The 14,188-nt window shown below is 46.6% G+C and overlaps 1 protein-coding gene across 2 annotated transcripts in view; it reads left to right on the top strand.

Moving 5' to 3' along the window:
* Positions 1-14,188, top strand: part of CLDN16 (claudin 16) — a 233,238-nt gene that overhangs the window by 58,454 nt on the left and 160,596 nt on the right. The gene's annotated exons all lie outside the window — the stretch shown is intronic.

Here is a 14,188-nt window from a genome sequence, read left to right as displayed (position 1 = left end):
GGGCCCAGGGGCTGGGCAAGTGCTAAAGTGTGCCCAGGAGGGCAAGTGCCAAGGGGAGTGAGGGGTAGGGGTAATGGTGAGGGGATGACCAGCCTAGGAAGGCTAGTCAGGGAAGAGTGCCCGAGGGCAAGTGCGGGTAGGAAGGGTGAGAGGGGAAGACTGGACAAAGGAGGGCCTAACCCCAGGGAGACAACTAGTCATAGAGGCAGGAGGACGTAGGTCTTGAGTAGCTTCCGGAACTTGAGGAGATCCGGCTCAAGTCGGAGAGGGGAAGGGAGGCCTTTCCAGAGGGAGGCTCCTGCCGAAGAGAGAGATCTATGCCCCACTTTCTGCTTGGAGAAACGTCTGATCTGCAGAGAGTTGGACTGAAGGACTCTAGCTGGGAGGTATTTAGGGAGAGAGAGTTGAATGTAGTCAGGTACCACGCCCCAGAAAGCCTTGTGTATGATGCAGAGGGTCTTGAAATTGATCCTTGCAGCAACCGGGAGCCAGTGGAGAGATTTTAGGGCTGGAGAGATGTGGTCCTTGTGCTTGAGCCCAAGGATAAGTCTCACAGTCCATTTCTGGATTAGTTGAAGAGGGCAGAGTAAGGAAAGGGGTAGATTAAGGAAGAGGCTGTTGCAGTAATAAAGCCTTGAGAGGACCAAGGCTCTGAAGGTGAGGAAAGGGAGAATGCCTCTTAGGGGTCAAGCTGCTGGTGGGCCTTTTTGGCAAGGTCAGCGATATGAGGTGAGAAGGATCGCAAGGAGTTGAAGATGACACCCACATTTTTAGCCTCACACAAGTGTGAGGAGAGGGTGCCCAAGGAGGGTGGTCGGAGGGAAGGAGGGAGTCAGAGTCCTTTTGAGAAGGATCTCAGTCTTACTAGAGTTAAGGCAGAGATCATTAGCAGCGCACCATACCTGTATAGCACTCAGATAGTCAAGGATGGGAGAGGAAGGAGAAGAGAGGAGGAAGAGGAGGGAAGCTTTAGTAGAGTTATGTGTCGTTAGCATGACACTGGAAATGAGGAGAGAAGGTGGAGCTCAAGTGGGCAAGAGGGGTAAGGTAAATGTTGAAAAGCCACAGTGAGAGGATCAAGCCCCGAAGGCCTGTGCAAGTTGTGAGGCAAAGGAGAGAAAGGGGCCCAGTTGAACTTGAGAAAGCTGATTCGAGAGGAAAGAGGTCAACCAGCCCAGTGCCCGATCCATAAATGCAGGCAAGAACACACTGTGTACCTCCCACATTTTTTAGCCACCCAATGCCCTTCCCTGGGTGGTGCCATCTTGATCTTGGGAGGCAACAGGGAGTCTCTCCCTGTTGCCTCCCCATGCCCACACCCTTCTTTCCCACAAAGACACCCCACACTCATTCTCCCACCTCCTCCCCTCCCTCCCCACTTACCTGTTCAAGCTTTGTGCTCTGGTCCCAGTGCTGCTCCTGCCCGTGGCTGCCATTGAAATCTGGCCATCTTGTTTATTTAACCGGAGATTGGGCTTGTGCAATACGTGAGTCCATCTCCTGCAAAGCATAAAAAAAATTAAACTGTTTGCGCCCTGGGTGCTATTAGCTATCCAAGCCTTGTCGGGGGGCATACATCGGCGGTAACGGCCCACAGCCCCCACCAAGGCCCTTGCTTCACTCGGGCCTGTATAGGCTCAGGCTGGTGGCTGTTACCCACCATGTACACCCCCGACATGGGGGTGATTGCTACAATCTCAAATTGCTGGAGATCAGTCTTTTGCAGCCATGTCTCAACCGTATCTGACCGGGGGAATCCACCCAGATCTAAAAGTTATCAGTAGCTCTCTTATCAAAAGAAAATTGATTTTGGGGACTCAATACTAGGTAAACAGACACTTTGGGGAGTATGTCTGCTTGACAACTGGGTAAAATCAAGCTTGTTTGACTCTACGCCATTTGGCTTCCAATGAAGTCTGTGGTTTGAAAGGAATGCAAAGGAGAATTACCTTTTAATTAACATTTTTTAATAATACATGTTATTAAATACAAACATTATAATTGCCAGTGATAAAGCTCTGTTGAAAATAGCCTCAACAACCACAAAGCTATTATAGAGGCTTTTATTTCTTTATTTAGTTTTGCATTTGTTTAGCGCACTAAACCAGAGGCATCAAGGTGCTGGTTACAGGTAAGTGCACAAAGGCCACAGGCATATCGGGTACTTAGGATGAAACAAACCGGATCAGATGGAGAGTAATGAAGTCTTGCTGTGATTTCTGAAGGTTCAGTATGATTGTTCAGATCTGAGGTTTTGAGGAAGAACGTTCCAGCTCTTGACAGCTGTTACCGGGAAGCTGGACCCACCCAATCTGTTTCTTCTGATTCTCGGCATGGTCAGCTGATGGGCAAAGGCTGCACGGGTGGGTCTTGTTGAAAGAGGTTTAGAGAATTTTTGGGTGAGGTATGTCGGCGCTGTATTGGAAAGACATTTGAGCGTGATGGCTAGAGATTTGAAGATGGTGGACTTGTGGCTGGTGAGCCACTGGACATCTCTTCTTGCAGCCGGGATGTGATCACGATTGGATATTGTGTCCCGCTCTAAGCACATCGTTCTGGACGATTTGTCGTTTTTTAATGTTACGTGAGGAGGTTCCTGCAAATGGGGCATTGCAGTAGTTAAGCCAAGAGCCTGTGAATGCTCTGGCAATGGTGACACAGCTTTCTGAGGTCAAGAATAGTCTGCAGGTGTTGATTAGTTTAGAGGTATGAGCTGCCAAGGAGGCAATTGCATTGCCCTGTCTAGAGAGGGAGAGCGTAGAGTCCAGGTGGACACTAGGGTCTGAACGTTGCTGGAGACCTGGATGCAGATGCCTTCAATGACAAACAGATTTATTGGCAGGGCTGAGCTTCTTGAGTGTTGACCCGACCAGCAAGATTTCTGTCTTTTCATCATTACGAGAGATATGGTGGGAGGCCATCCACACCTGTATGGTGTGGTAGATGGATAGAAGATTGCGAGAGTCATTGTCATAATTCCCTGTGAGGGGGAGCAGGATCTGCGTGTCATTCCCATAGTATGTAAAGGTATTTCCTTTATCATCAAGCTGGTCAAATAGTCAAATAGTGGCTTAGTGAATATATTGTAACATGTCTGGGAGATGCAGGAGCCTTGTGGGACACTGCACGTCACATGGGGTGCAAGGGCTGCGACACTGGTGGAGAACAACCTCATTGTTCTCGCGGAGAGGAAGGAAGATATCCAAGAGATGGCATCAGGTGAGAATTGCGCTGCTGAACTCCGGTGACAGCACAGGATTTTATGATGCACAAGGAAAATCTCAGCGGACAGGTGAAGCAGCAGGCGGAGGGCTGCTTGCCCGCATCTTTGATGTGATCTAACTGGATCGTTAGGTCCAGAAGGGCCGATTCAGTGCTGTGACCACGGCGGAAGCCATATTGATGTAAACCTAGGAGGTTGTGCTGCGATTCCAAGAAGCTCTGGATCTGGAGATATGCCGCACGGTCCAAGATTTTTAGCAAGAAGGGGCGGTGGTGATGGGTTGGTAGTTTGTAGGAATGTTGGGGTCTAGAGTGGGTGTTTTTAAGAGTAGGAGGACCCAGGCGTCCTTGAGGCTGGATGGAACTGAGCAGGAGGAGAACAAGGAGTTGATCGCGGTCGCAAGGAAGGGTGCACGGGTTTCCGCAGAGTCCTTAATGACGGGGGCCAGGCAGATGTCTCCCTGGCAGTGGGAAGGCTTGAGGCCTTTGATAATTTGGACAACCTCTCTGTCAGAGATGAGTTTTAAAGCAGCAGAAAGGTGGTTCATCTTTTTTGTATCATGTCATGTCAATTTTGTGAAGAAGGGCATTTGGATGTTACTGCGCCAAGTACTGTTATGGATGCAGTTGGATGGCACAGGCACCGGTGGGTCTAGTTTGCCCATGATGGTGAAGAGTTCTCTAGTTCTGGGTTTTGCTTTCTCAATCCTACAATTCTAGGCTGTTTTTCCCTAGAATGGCCGTGCTTTTGTATACACTGGCTGCCTGCGAGAAGCGGGCTTCATTCAGAACAGTGGGTTAAAACTAGATAGTTCTCAGAACGCATCCTTGAAACGAGTCATCAGTCCAAACAGCTTTTGTCAGTTGCTTGCACTAAGTTAACTACTCCAGCATCACAGACGATGTGCGACTCCCTCTCTAGTTTTTTTAATTAACGTAATTGCTAAGATTAGAGAAAACATTTTAGCCTCCTCTTTCTCCGTTTATTCTCATTTAGAGGGTATTGAGAGGGCGGACCGGCCCTTTTGATTTTATTTCTCCTTTTTAGGATCAGGTCCTCAAAGTCGTTAATCATCTTAAATCCTCCTCTCCAATGGACCCAATCCCCGTAAAGATAATGCAAACGCTTGGCTCTGAACTAGTGCCACTGCTTACCACAGCACTTTACTCCTTGAATGCTGGATTCAATTCTGAAATGTGCTATTGTATCCCCTTTCCTGAAGAAACCCTCCATGGACCCTGCAGTTTTAGCAAACATTCGACCTATCTCTCTTTTGATGTTTCTGATGAAGGCTTTGGATTCTATTGTGTCTCCCCAATTTATGGAGTAGGCATTTTCTAGAACAGTCATCTGTACTTGACATATTCCAGTCCAGCTTTCACCCAGGAATGGATACTGAGTTATTACTACTGTCTGTCATTGACGATCTGATCATGAATATTAATCAGGGTGGAGTAGGTCTACTAATATTGTTAGACCTCTCCGCAGCCTTTGACACAATTGGCCACCCTATTTTGTGTCATCGTCTTGACGAGATCGGTATTGGGGGATCTTCCCTGGATTGGTTCAGGTCCTTCATGGCTGACCGGACACAAGTGCTTTCACTTCCTGGTTTTCTTTCTGCCTCTTCCTCCACTGACTTGAGGAGACCCCCAGGGATCTGCCATTTCCCCTCTTCTCTTTATTAACTATGTACTTCCTCTTGCTGAACTAATCCATTCTTGCGGCTGTCGGTTCTAGGCATGTGCAGATGACACGCAACTCATTCTCAGAATTGATCAAGACCATGAGCTGATGGCCCCTCGCCTCAGAGATTGTTTAGCCGACATTGGCAGCTGGATGAATACCAACTGGCTCAAGCTAAAGGCAGAGAAAACTGAGGTTATGGTACTTGGACATTCTCCAGCTGTCCAATCACTTTGGACCAGTGACCTCTGGCCTTCCTCGCTGGGCTCTTTACCTACTCCGTTCTCTCTTGTAAAAAGTAAAAAATCTGGCAATGAAAATAGCCGCGCCTCTTTCTGCGTCCCCCTCAGGTTAGGGCTAGATGTATTTTAGGCCACGGCAAACTTAGGGTGCTGAAGAAAATGTGCCATCCATTCTAGCAAACCTTTAGAGCCTGTCTGTCTCTGCTTCCATTTCAGGGACACTTGATTACTGCTTTCTCAACCTAAGTTTTTGATACAGCGCCTTCAAGTATTACGGAACTCTGCCACTCATCTGGGGGTGGGTCCTTCTAAATTTGCTCACATATCACCGGTATTACGGCATCTTCACTGGCTTCCTGTTTAAGCCAGAATTAAATTCAAGCCCCTCTGTTTGGTCCATCTCTCCTTTTACTGCTCTTTATCTGTGGGCTAAACACATTAAGTATGTTCTGTCAAGGAATCTTCGGTCTGGAAACCAGCTTCTGCTGTCTTCCCCCTGCTTTTCCAGATCCACGATTGGTGGGCCGGCTTTCTCTGTCTCGCCCCCCACTTCCTCTGGCCCTGCGTGCACCATTGATCATCTGGCCTTTCGTAAGGCGTTAAACTCATATCTCTTCTAGCCTTTCTTTTGCTCTTGTCTCACTGCTCTTTCCAAACAGTTGTTCCTTCCTGATAAGGAGTCCACAGCAGCATGATAACAGTCACCTTAACACGTGCTCTTTCTTGGCCTCCTAGTTAGAGGAAGGGACCCAAATTATATAGCTTGGTTTTCCGGTGTACAGTAAGAATAGAGAACCAGCCCCAATAGAGAGAGTGACATTGAAAGTCTACCTGCTCCAGGTACATATGAAAAATATGGGTGTTTCTCACTCCTGCCCATTATTAATTAATCTAAAATGAAGTTGTCACTTTATTAATCTATGTGTGGAGACCTTTGATATCATAAAGTGGAATTGGCTTTGGATTGTGGAGGGGCTCAAATAGAAATGCCTCTTAGACTAGAGCTACCACGAGGTACCCCTATGTCCGTACCCGTCTTGAGCTAGACCCTATTTAATTAAAGACCCTGATCCTTACAAAGAACATTTCTAAACATAACTCTCTTTATGCAGACTTGTTACCGATATAAATAAAAAATAGCTAGATTATAAAGTCAGAGCTCTGCATTTCTTGGGAGAGAGCGGCAAATCGGCCGGTATTCCTCAAAAAAGGAGTTATGGGATTAGGGTAGGTTTAATTCTTTATTTTTAACATCCTAGCATGCCACTTTTACAGAATAGGTAGAATGTCTTCATCATCCTGGAACTCCCTCTTCATATTTCTAGAAATGTCTGTAATATAAACCTTTTACTAGGGACGTCATTTCACCAAAATGCCAGGGGTAACGAAGGTGACATTGCATTACCCTTGACCTCTGAAGACATCACAGGAAGTGATGTAATTTGACCCCACCCTGAAGTGGCATCACAGGAAGCGATGAACACAACCTTTCACCCCAAGACAAAGCAGGAAGTGGCATCACATAGCATTGTTCCTAAGTACACTACGAAAAATATGGTTACGAAATCACTGTAATGTGATATACATTTCATCCAAGAATGGGTCACCACATGTATCGTTAAGATCAGTGTGTACAAGACCATATTACCAAATTACTGTGAATGCAAGCAGACGCCCAATGCCAAATGATAATAATGTGTTATTATGAAGCACTTACGCGTAAGTGCTTTAGTTTATATAGAACGAATATACATACAATATGACCAAACCTGTGTGGATACTCATTTATCAAGCTCAGAAGGATGAAAGACTGAGTTGGCCTTGCTGGTATTCGAACCTGCAACCTGTAGATCACCCACACATCGCAGCAGCGAGTGCTCAACCCATAAAACTATCTTACCGGCTATAGCTATATTACCGGCTATAGTAAAATGAGCAATTACATGTCTGAATGTTCTCAGTCAGTAAGCAAATGACTCTGCAGTGGAGACCAATAAACTGGTAACTGAGATTTAACAGCAGGCCAGTTCATCTTCAGGTCAAAAGTTGGCCACACGTCAAGCATGCATGGATCTACTTTTCAGTCTTCAGAGGTTGGCAAAATACGTACTATTGGGGGTTCATAAGTGTGTATTAAAGAATTTAGAGTAGCGCTGGGAAAGCAAAGCACTCACACAGCATCCCGTACTATGGGCACTCGTTACCTCATACATGCAAACAAACATCCTGAACTGCATGCCAGGGAGATGGGAAAGATAGACACATTACAACAAAGCATTAATTGTGGCACAATGAAGTCAAGTGCCACTTTATGCGCTATGGTCAAACATTTCTACACCTTACAGAAGCTGTTAGGATTTTGTCAAGTTACTGAGATGCAATGTCTTGTGATGGTTATAACAGAGAAAACGGCAGAAGAAAACCATGCTATAACTGCAACTTGAGAAAAGCAAAACACATAGTCTTAAATGGATGCTTATTCTACTCTAAATGCTTTTTGGACATTTTTGTCTGTATTGTGGATTTGAGGGGTTTAAGAACAGACTAAATCAGTGACTCACCCCCTGAAGTGTGCCTGAAATAAACCTTTAATGAGTCTAGCAATTATTGTACAGAATTCCAGAAAGACACATTATTTGTTATTCTTATTCGTTCTTATTAAGGGTCACTGCTGAAAGTATTACACCTGTGGAACCCCCTGTTTGTTTTAAGAGGCCTGAACAAGAAAGCCAGCCACTCCAGGCACAAAGAGCCACATGGCACTGGCCACAGCACAGGAGTTTCAATAGAAAAAAAACACCTTTTTTGGGGGTAGCAAAGGAGACCTCAGGGGTAGTAAGGGAGAATTCAGGCGCTACCCCTGGCGACCACCCCCTCTCCAAAGGACGTCCCTACCTTTTATCCAGACTTGAGAGAGTTGGACCTAGGAGAAATGCATGTGGTGGCTTTGTAAAATGAAAGGTTTGGTGGAAACTCTGAAACATTCGATGCTAAAATAGAGTACATCTTTGCCAAGAAGACTTGACATATTTGGGCGATTTGTACACACCGTTTTGCGTTTTACATCAGAAGTATTTCAAGTTAGTTCAACATATTAAATGAAAATAATGTGAATAAAATTAAGCTGGTCTGTCTTGCGTAGAGGAACCTAAAATTTATTTGGCGGTTAAAGCTCTTCTGTACAGGGTCCCATGTTGTGGAACAGTCACCAGCCGGCATGACACCTGGTGAAGAATGAGTGCTGTTCAGGAAGACTGCGAAAGCACAATCCTTACGCTAAGCTGACCTGATTCCGCCATCGCTCTTCCACGTTCCCGATCCGATGTTTCGCAGCAAGCGCCCTGAAGCAGTCACTTGCTACCGTGGCACCAGCTAAGTCTTCTATATACTAGCACAGTGTACCATAGTGGAACAGAAGAAAGCAGTGCACACGTTGCGTAGAATAACACAACACAGCACTAGCATAGCTTGAGGACTTGGCCAAGTGCGTTATCACCTGGACCGCTCTGTCCAATGATGTGCAGCGGGGGATGGTCCGCCTTCCCTGTATGGGAGACCAGTGTAGGCGGGCATAGCAATATACTTTTCTGACACTTCACCTTCTAACTACTTAACCCACCTCTTACCTGTCTCAAGCAACGTCATCTCACCTTGGTTCACCTCTGTGTGAAAAGGATGTGGGATGAAAAGGCAAAGGTAATGATTCACCAAGTCTCCCAAGGAAGAAACACTAGAAACCCATAAGTCTGAACATACACAAGGAAAGTCAGAAAAATAAATGCTGGCGTAAGGGGTATTTAGAGATTTTATTTTTTCCCAGGACTCCAGCAGTTTTTAAACATTTCTTATAAAAGGGGATTCAAAAGACACTTTATACGGAACTCAGAAAATGAGGAAGAACAAGGGAAAAAGTGTCCGTTACGAGGCAGAGGCCGCAGGCAGTCCATAGCACGCCCACAGATGCGCACGACAGCGCGTATTCATGGATGTGACCGTGCAAACTCTTGCCTGCGAAATTCCCATGCAAATCCCTCGATCTCTCTGTTACCTGAAGGCAGGCGTAAAGTCACTTGCGCATAGGAATCGCAGCGCGGAGGTGGGTTTCCATGTTGAATTTAGGGGTGCATGCACACTGACGGTGATCCAATTGGATTTAGGGATACGCATACGCAGCATAGTGGGGTGCTGGGCCGGTTTATGGGGTTTCACACACAGATTTTCTGAGTTTTACCCGAGTTACGAAGTATCGTATGTATGTTGTCAGGGTGCCGGTAAGAGTTATGGGGGACGCTGCGCAGGGTCTCCGAGATGCAGGCCTGCTTGCGGTGACCCCCACACACTGTTTGAGGGGGAGCACACAAAGGTGACTTTTCAGGTTGTTTTTGCTTTGCGTGGGGGCGTGTTGGGGTCACTCTGACCGTGACTTGCGTATACGGTTACTTTCCACAAACAATTCCATGAATACGCAGAGCGTGCATTTTTTATTCTGCGCACAGGCTTGCCCAGTGTTGTTCTCGGCGCACGGTCCTTGCGGGATAAGTGCACATTTTTCCATGAATCAGGCTTTAAGTGACTAGTAACTAAGGGCCTCATTACACGGTAGGGGTGGACCAAGGTGCTATTAGCACCTTGGTCCATGCCGGTAAAATACTGGCACCGCCTTGGAGGAAAGGCGAATTACCGCCCTATTCCAAGGTTGGCGGGGCGGTAATCCCCCCTTCCCCCATTGCCCTTCCCCATTCCCATTTTTGCCCCATAGGGCATGATGGGAATGGGAAAGGTGCTAATTACGGTACCGCAAATTGCGGTACCGTAATTAGCACCCTGGTCCCTTTGCGGGTTGGTTTTTAATGCCTGCTAAAAAGCAGGCGTTAAAGTACCAACCCGCAAAGGGACCTCGTAGTAAGGCGGTAAGGGTTAACGGTCACCGGTACCATTACCGGTGACCGTTAACCCTTACCGCCTTCCATGTAATGAGGCCCTAAGTCTCTTATTGCAACTTTACACATGCACAAGGACATGAATGGACAAATCCTCTGTATAGAACGGTGAATATGGTCGTAAAAAGTACAGGAATGATAAACAGAAAAAAAATAACAGTAGTGGAACACCGCTTTTAACTGTTCCCGCTCACTTCGATCACTGGGAGGAACCCAGCAGCAGCGTCCCTTTGGTATGTTAGAGACGGGCTACATAAGTCAGGTGGCGGTTGGCAGTTAATTTCAGCAATCGGGGATGGAGGCAATCTTTTTCCTCTGCCCAGGCTGCGTATGCCAGCAGGCGGGCACTTCATGAATCATGCTGCGCTTCCCTTTACCTCATGGGGAGTGGCACATTTGCCAATGCAGCCTGGGAGGGGTGGTGGTGACCATCTGGCACTCCCATCTTGGGGAGTGCCGGTGAGCCAGGCTGCAGCAGTAAGGGAAGGCCCCGGGAGGCGTTGGTGAGTTTTGCTGCTCCCCTCACTGTCAGGGGAGTGCCACACTTTGATCCCAGGCATCAGTGGAGAGTGTACCTTAGCAGGGGTGCTGAGTGAAGTGGCGGCTCACCCCTCCATCCTGAGGGTCGTTCTGCAACTGTCAACAGAGCTCCGCTCGAACCTTCATCAACATTCTTTGTTTTGTTTTAAAGAATCCCCAGTGTGGCTTCACAATGTTATATTATGTTAAGGAGCATTTTTATAGCGCCTTATGTATCATTGGTGGGTTCAATGCCCTCCATGTCAGTGGAGAGAGTAGAGTAGCATATATTTTAATTGGGTGCCCCTGGAATGTGTGTCCAGAGTGGTTTGTGCGGGTTGGCTGCATTCTACTGCTAGGTGTGTTGCGTGGATGTGATAGGTCAGTGTAATGTGCGCGGCGAGGAGGGTGGTCTCTAGCTGCCGTGGGGCTTGTGTAGGAGATTGTGTGGAGCAAGGCCGATTTTACGTGGGGTATAGCTGCATTCTACCAGGCTGTTGAGGTGTTTTCGGAGAAATGTAGGTATGTGTACAGCTATGCTGAATTGATCGATGGGTGTAGCTGCGATCTATTGTTTGTTGATGCGAAGTGGTGAGTGAGCATATTGGTAGGAATGACTGACTGTGGTTACTGGTCAGAGGACCCCATTCCTGGATTGCTTTCGGATCTCAATGTGCCGGCCGTGTCTGTCCTGGTGGTTCGTGGTAGTGGATTTCCAAAAGGGATATTCTGGCCAGTGAGGGTACAATATGTTAGCTCGCTTGGGCGGACTATTTCCAGACACTCTGTAGTAGGACTGAAAGGACCCATTTTCCAGGTCCATGGTGGAAGTTTGAGGTGGGAGGGTGGGTACTTCCTGGGTTATCGCATGATTCTCCGGAGAGTCCAGCCGAGCATAGTTAATTAGGTGCCTCCGGTGGGCAGTTTTCTACTCTTATTCCTAGGTAGGGCGGGTTATCCTCTCTTGATCACATACCACCTGCTATGCCTTGGGGGTCAAGCCAGGTGTGTAGAGTCCACCCCCGCCTGGGCCGGAACCCTTCTGGTCTATAGGCCATCTTCCATGCCCTGACTGTTCCGTTGTCTCTTACATTAGTTGGTCGGCTTCTGTGGCCCTAACTGATTCTGTGTTTCGAATAATGCAGATTCTATCAGATGTTGCCATTTGTAGATGGATTTGTGGCCTTAGGCAGTTCCTTTCACTGATTTGGGGAAAGCAATGTTTTTAGCACTTTACGGAAGGCCATGCAGTCCTGGTTGTGTCAGATGTGGGGAGGCAATGAATTCCACAGACTTGGTGCCAAGGTGGAGTAGGCCGCCTCTCCAAACCTGGCTGAGTTGGAGGCTGGGATCACTAGTAGGAGGGCCGTGCTTGACCTTAGGGTGCGAGTTGGACGGTAGACAGGCCCAATATCTGCAATGAATGAAGTTAAGAGGCACTAAGAACTATTTATGTTTATTCTTCAGTTTGGCCCTAAAATAAAAAACTTTTTAGTGGCGAAAGGAATTTGGAAAAGTAGGTTGTCATTTTTCTAAGTCCTAGAGTATCTAAAATAGCCCAACTAGTTCTTTTTGAGTTTATGGACACAGATCTGCAGGGTGTTGCAGCCAGTTTCGCTTGCTTCATGCACTCTGATATGCTAAGTTCTGCATTTGGAAAGTATACAAGAAAGGACTTGGCGAATATTGTTTGACAGCAATGTTTTCAGCATATTTTTAGGAAAAGAGTAAGAATGGAAACGTTGTGTGATCTGCAAGTCGCAGGTTCGAATCCTGGCACGGAAAACTCAGCCTTTGATCCTTCCGAGGTTGATAAACGAGTACCAGCTCCAGTTGGGTGGTGTATGTAAATATGTCCTATGTAAAGCGCTTTTGGGAAAGCGCTATATACATGAGAAATCATTACCCAGCTCCCTGCAAGGTGATGTTTTAAAGAAGGCAGCCGTGCATTGCTTAGTCGCGCTCTGCCGGGCCTACGTTATGCGCCACCTGGCTTGGCCACCCTCTGTCGGTGCTTTGCCACCCACCATATGCAGAGTTGGCTGGCACAAACTGACTCTGCACACTACTCACCTTGGTTCCGGAGATCTACCCATGACTGTGTGTTCCCGAATTTCACTGCGTCCTTTGTAGCAAAAGGGTTTGGCTAAAACTCGTTTTAAGCTTTCACAGGAAGGCTTGTGTGGTCCTTTTCTAAGTCCTCTGGATTGGGAAACAAAGATGTAAAGACAGGCGTTACAAATGAACGCCTGTCTTTAAACTGAAATCCATTAGATTTCCTTTGGGGGTTATTTTGGAAGCCCAGGAGTCCAGAAGTAAGGCATAAAACCACGTGTTAGCCATTTAAGGTTTACTTTTACACTCCAGGGCTTTTTGCCGCCATTTAAAATCCGAGAAGGAGCGGAAACGGAATGAATGTTTCCGCTCTGCATTCCTCCTCCGACTTCAAACGGCACCCACTTTTACACCTCCATCATATTTTCTGCAGGAGAATCCGCCTGTTTTCAGAACTTGCTAAAAGCAGAAAGCAGCTATACGAATTCAGTGTAGATGCTGCGTGCAAAGCCTTTTTCACAGGCAACATTCACATACTTTACAAAACGAGTACTAAAAGTAAAGGCAATTTCGCCTTGTTTTACTCTTTACTTTTGCACTGCCACTTGTAAAAGTTGAAATGTGCATGCAGCAGACTCAACAGCACGTAAATGCTAATGGTGGCGGCCCCCTTCATGATATGATATGATAGTTTATTAATATAGCGCCTATACACAACGTGTTTCAAAGCGCTTCAAGGCAAGGGAGAGAACAAGGGAAAATGCAATGACATTCTTACAGGCCATGAACAGTAAGGATGTGAAATTAACTATCGTACTCGGCCTGACGACATTTTAGATAGTGCAAGAGCTAAAACATAGATAAGGAAGGGAGGGGGAGAGTGGGAAGGAAATGGAAACAGACAGGCGACTACCTAGTCCTGTTGTAATTGACTATTGTACCAAATGATCTAGGGGTCTTTTTCATAAAGGGAGGAGCGATAAACGAAGGCGTGAAAGCAAGACTTAATTCTTTTAAACCTTGCTTTACTGCTCCAGGACATTTTCAATCCCTTTGAAGGCTGGAAAGGGGCCACGAAGTGGAATTAACGGTTCTACCAGGCTTTCCTCCTCCATCTTCAAAACTCACTTCATTTTACACCGCCATAAATTATTCATCAAATGGATTCCTATGGAATTTGCTGGTTCGTTAGTAGCTACTTGGAGGTGGATTACCAAGGAATCCATTGTGAATGTCTACTGCAGGCATTCATTGCTGGAGACATTTTCACTTTCCCACAAACCTCTCTAGGAAAAGTGAAGAGTAAAGATTATTTTGACCTGGTTTTAGACTTTGCTTTTCCGCTACCAGGTGGAAATGTAAAAAATGGCGTAATGAACTTAAGAGCAAACAGAAGTCACCCACTCTGCGCCATTTAGGTTTGAAATGAAAATGACCCCCATTGTGGGAGAGCTAGTCAGCAAGAAAGTCAATTGAATCATTTTCGCTTGCATCCTAAATTGCCCAGACCGGACCACATCTGC

This window comes from Ambystoma mexicanum, chromosome 10 (genome assembly GCF_040938575.1).
Source record: "Ambystoma mexicanum isolate Mex_15411 chromosome 10, UKY_AmexF1_1, whole genome shotgun sequence".
Lineage (NCBI taxonomy): Eukaryota > Metazoa > Chordata > Amphibia > Caudata > Ambystomatidae > Ambystoma > Ambystoma mexicanum.
The sequence above is the reverse complement of the archived record's forward strand: the minus strand, read 5'-3'. Positions and strand labels throughout refer to the sequence as shown.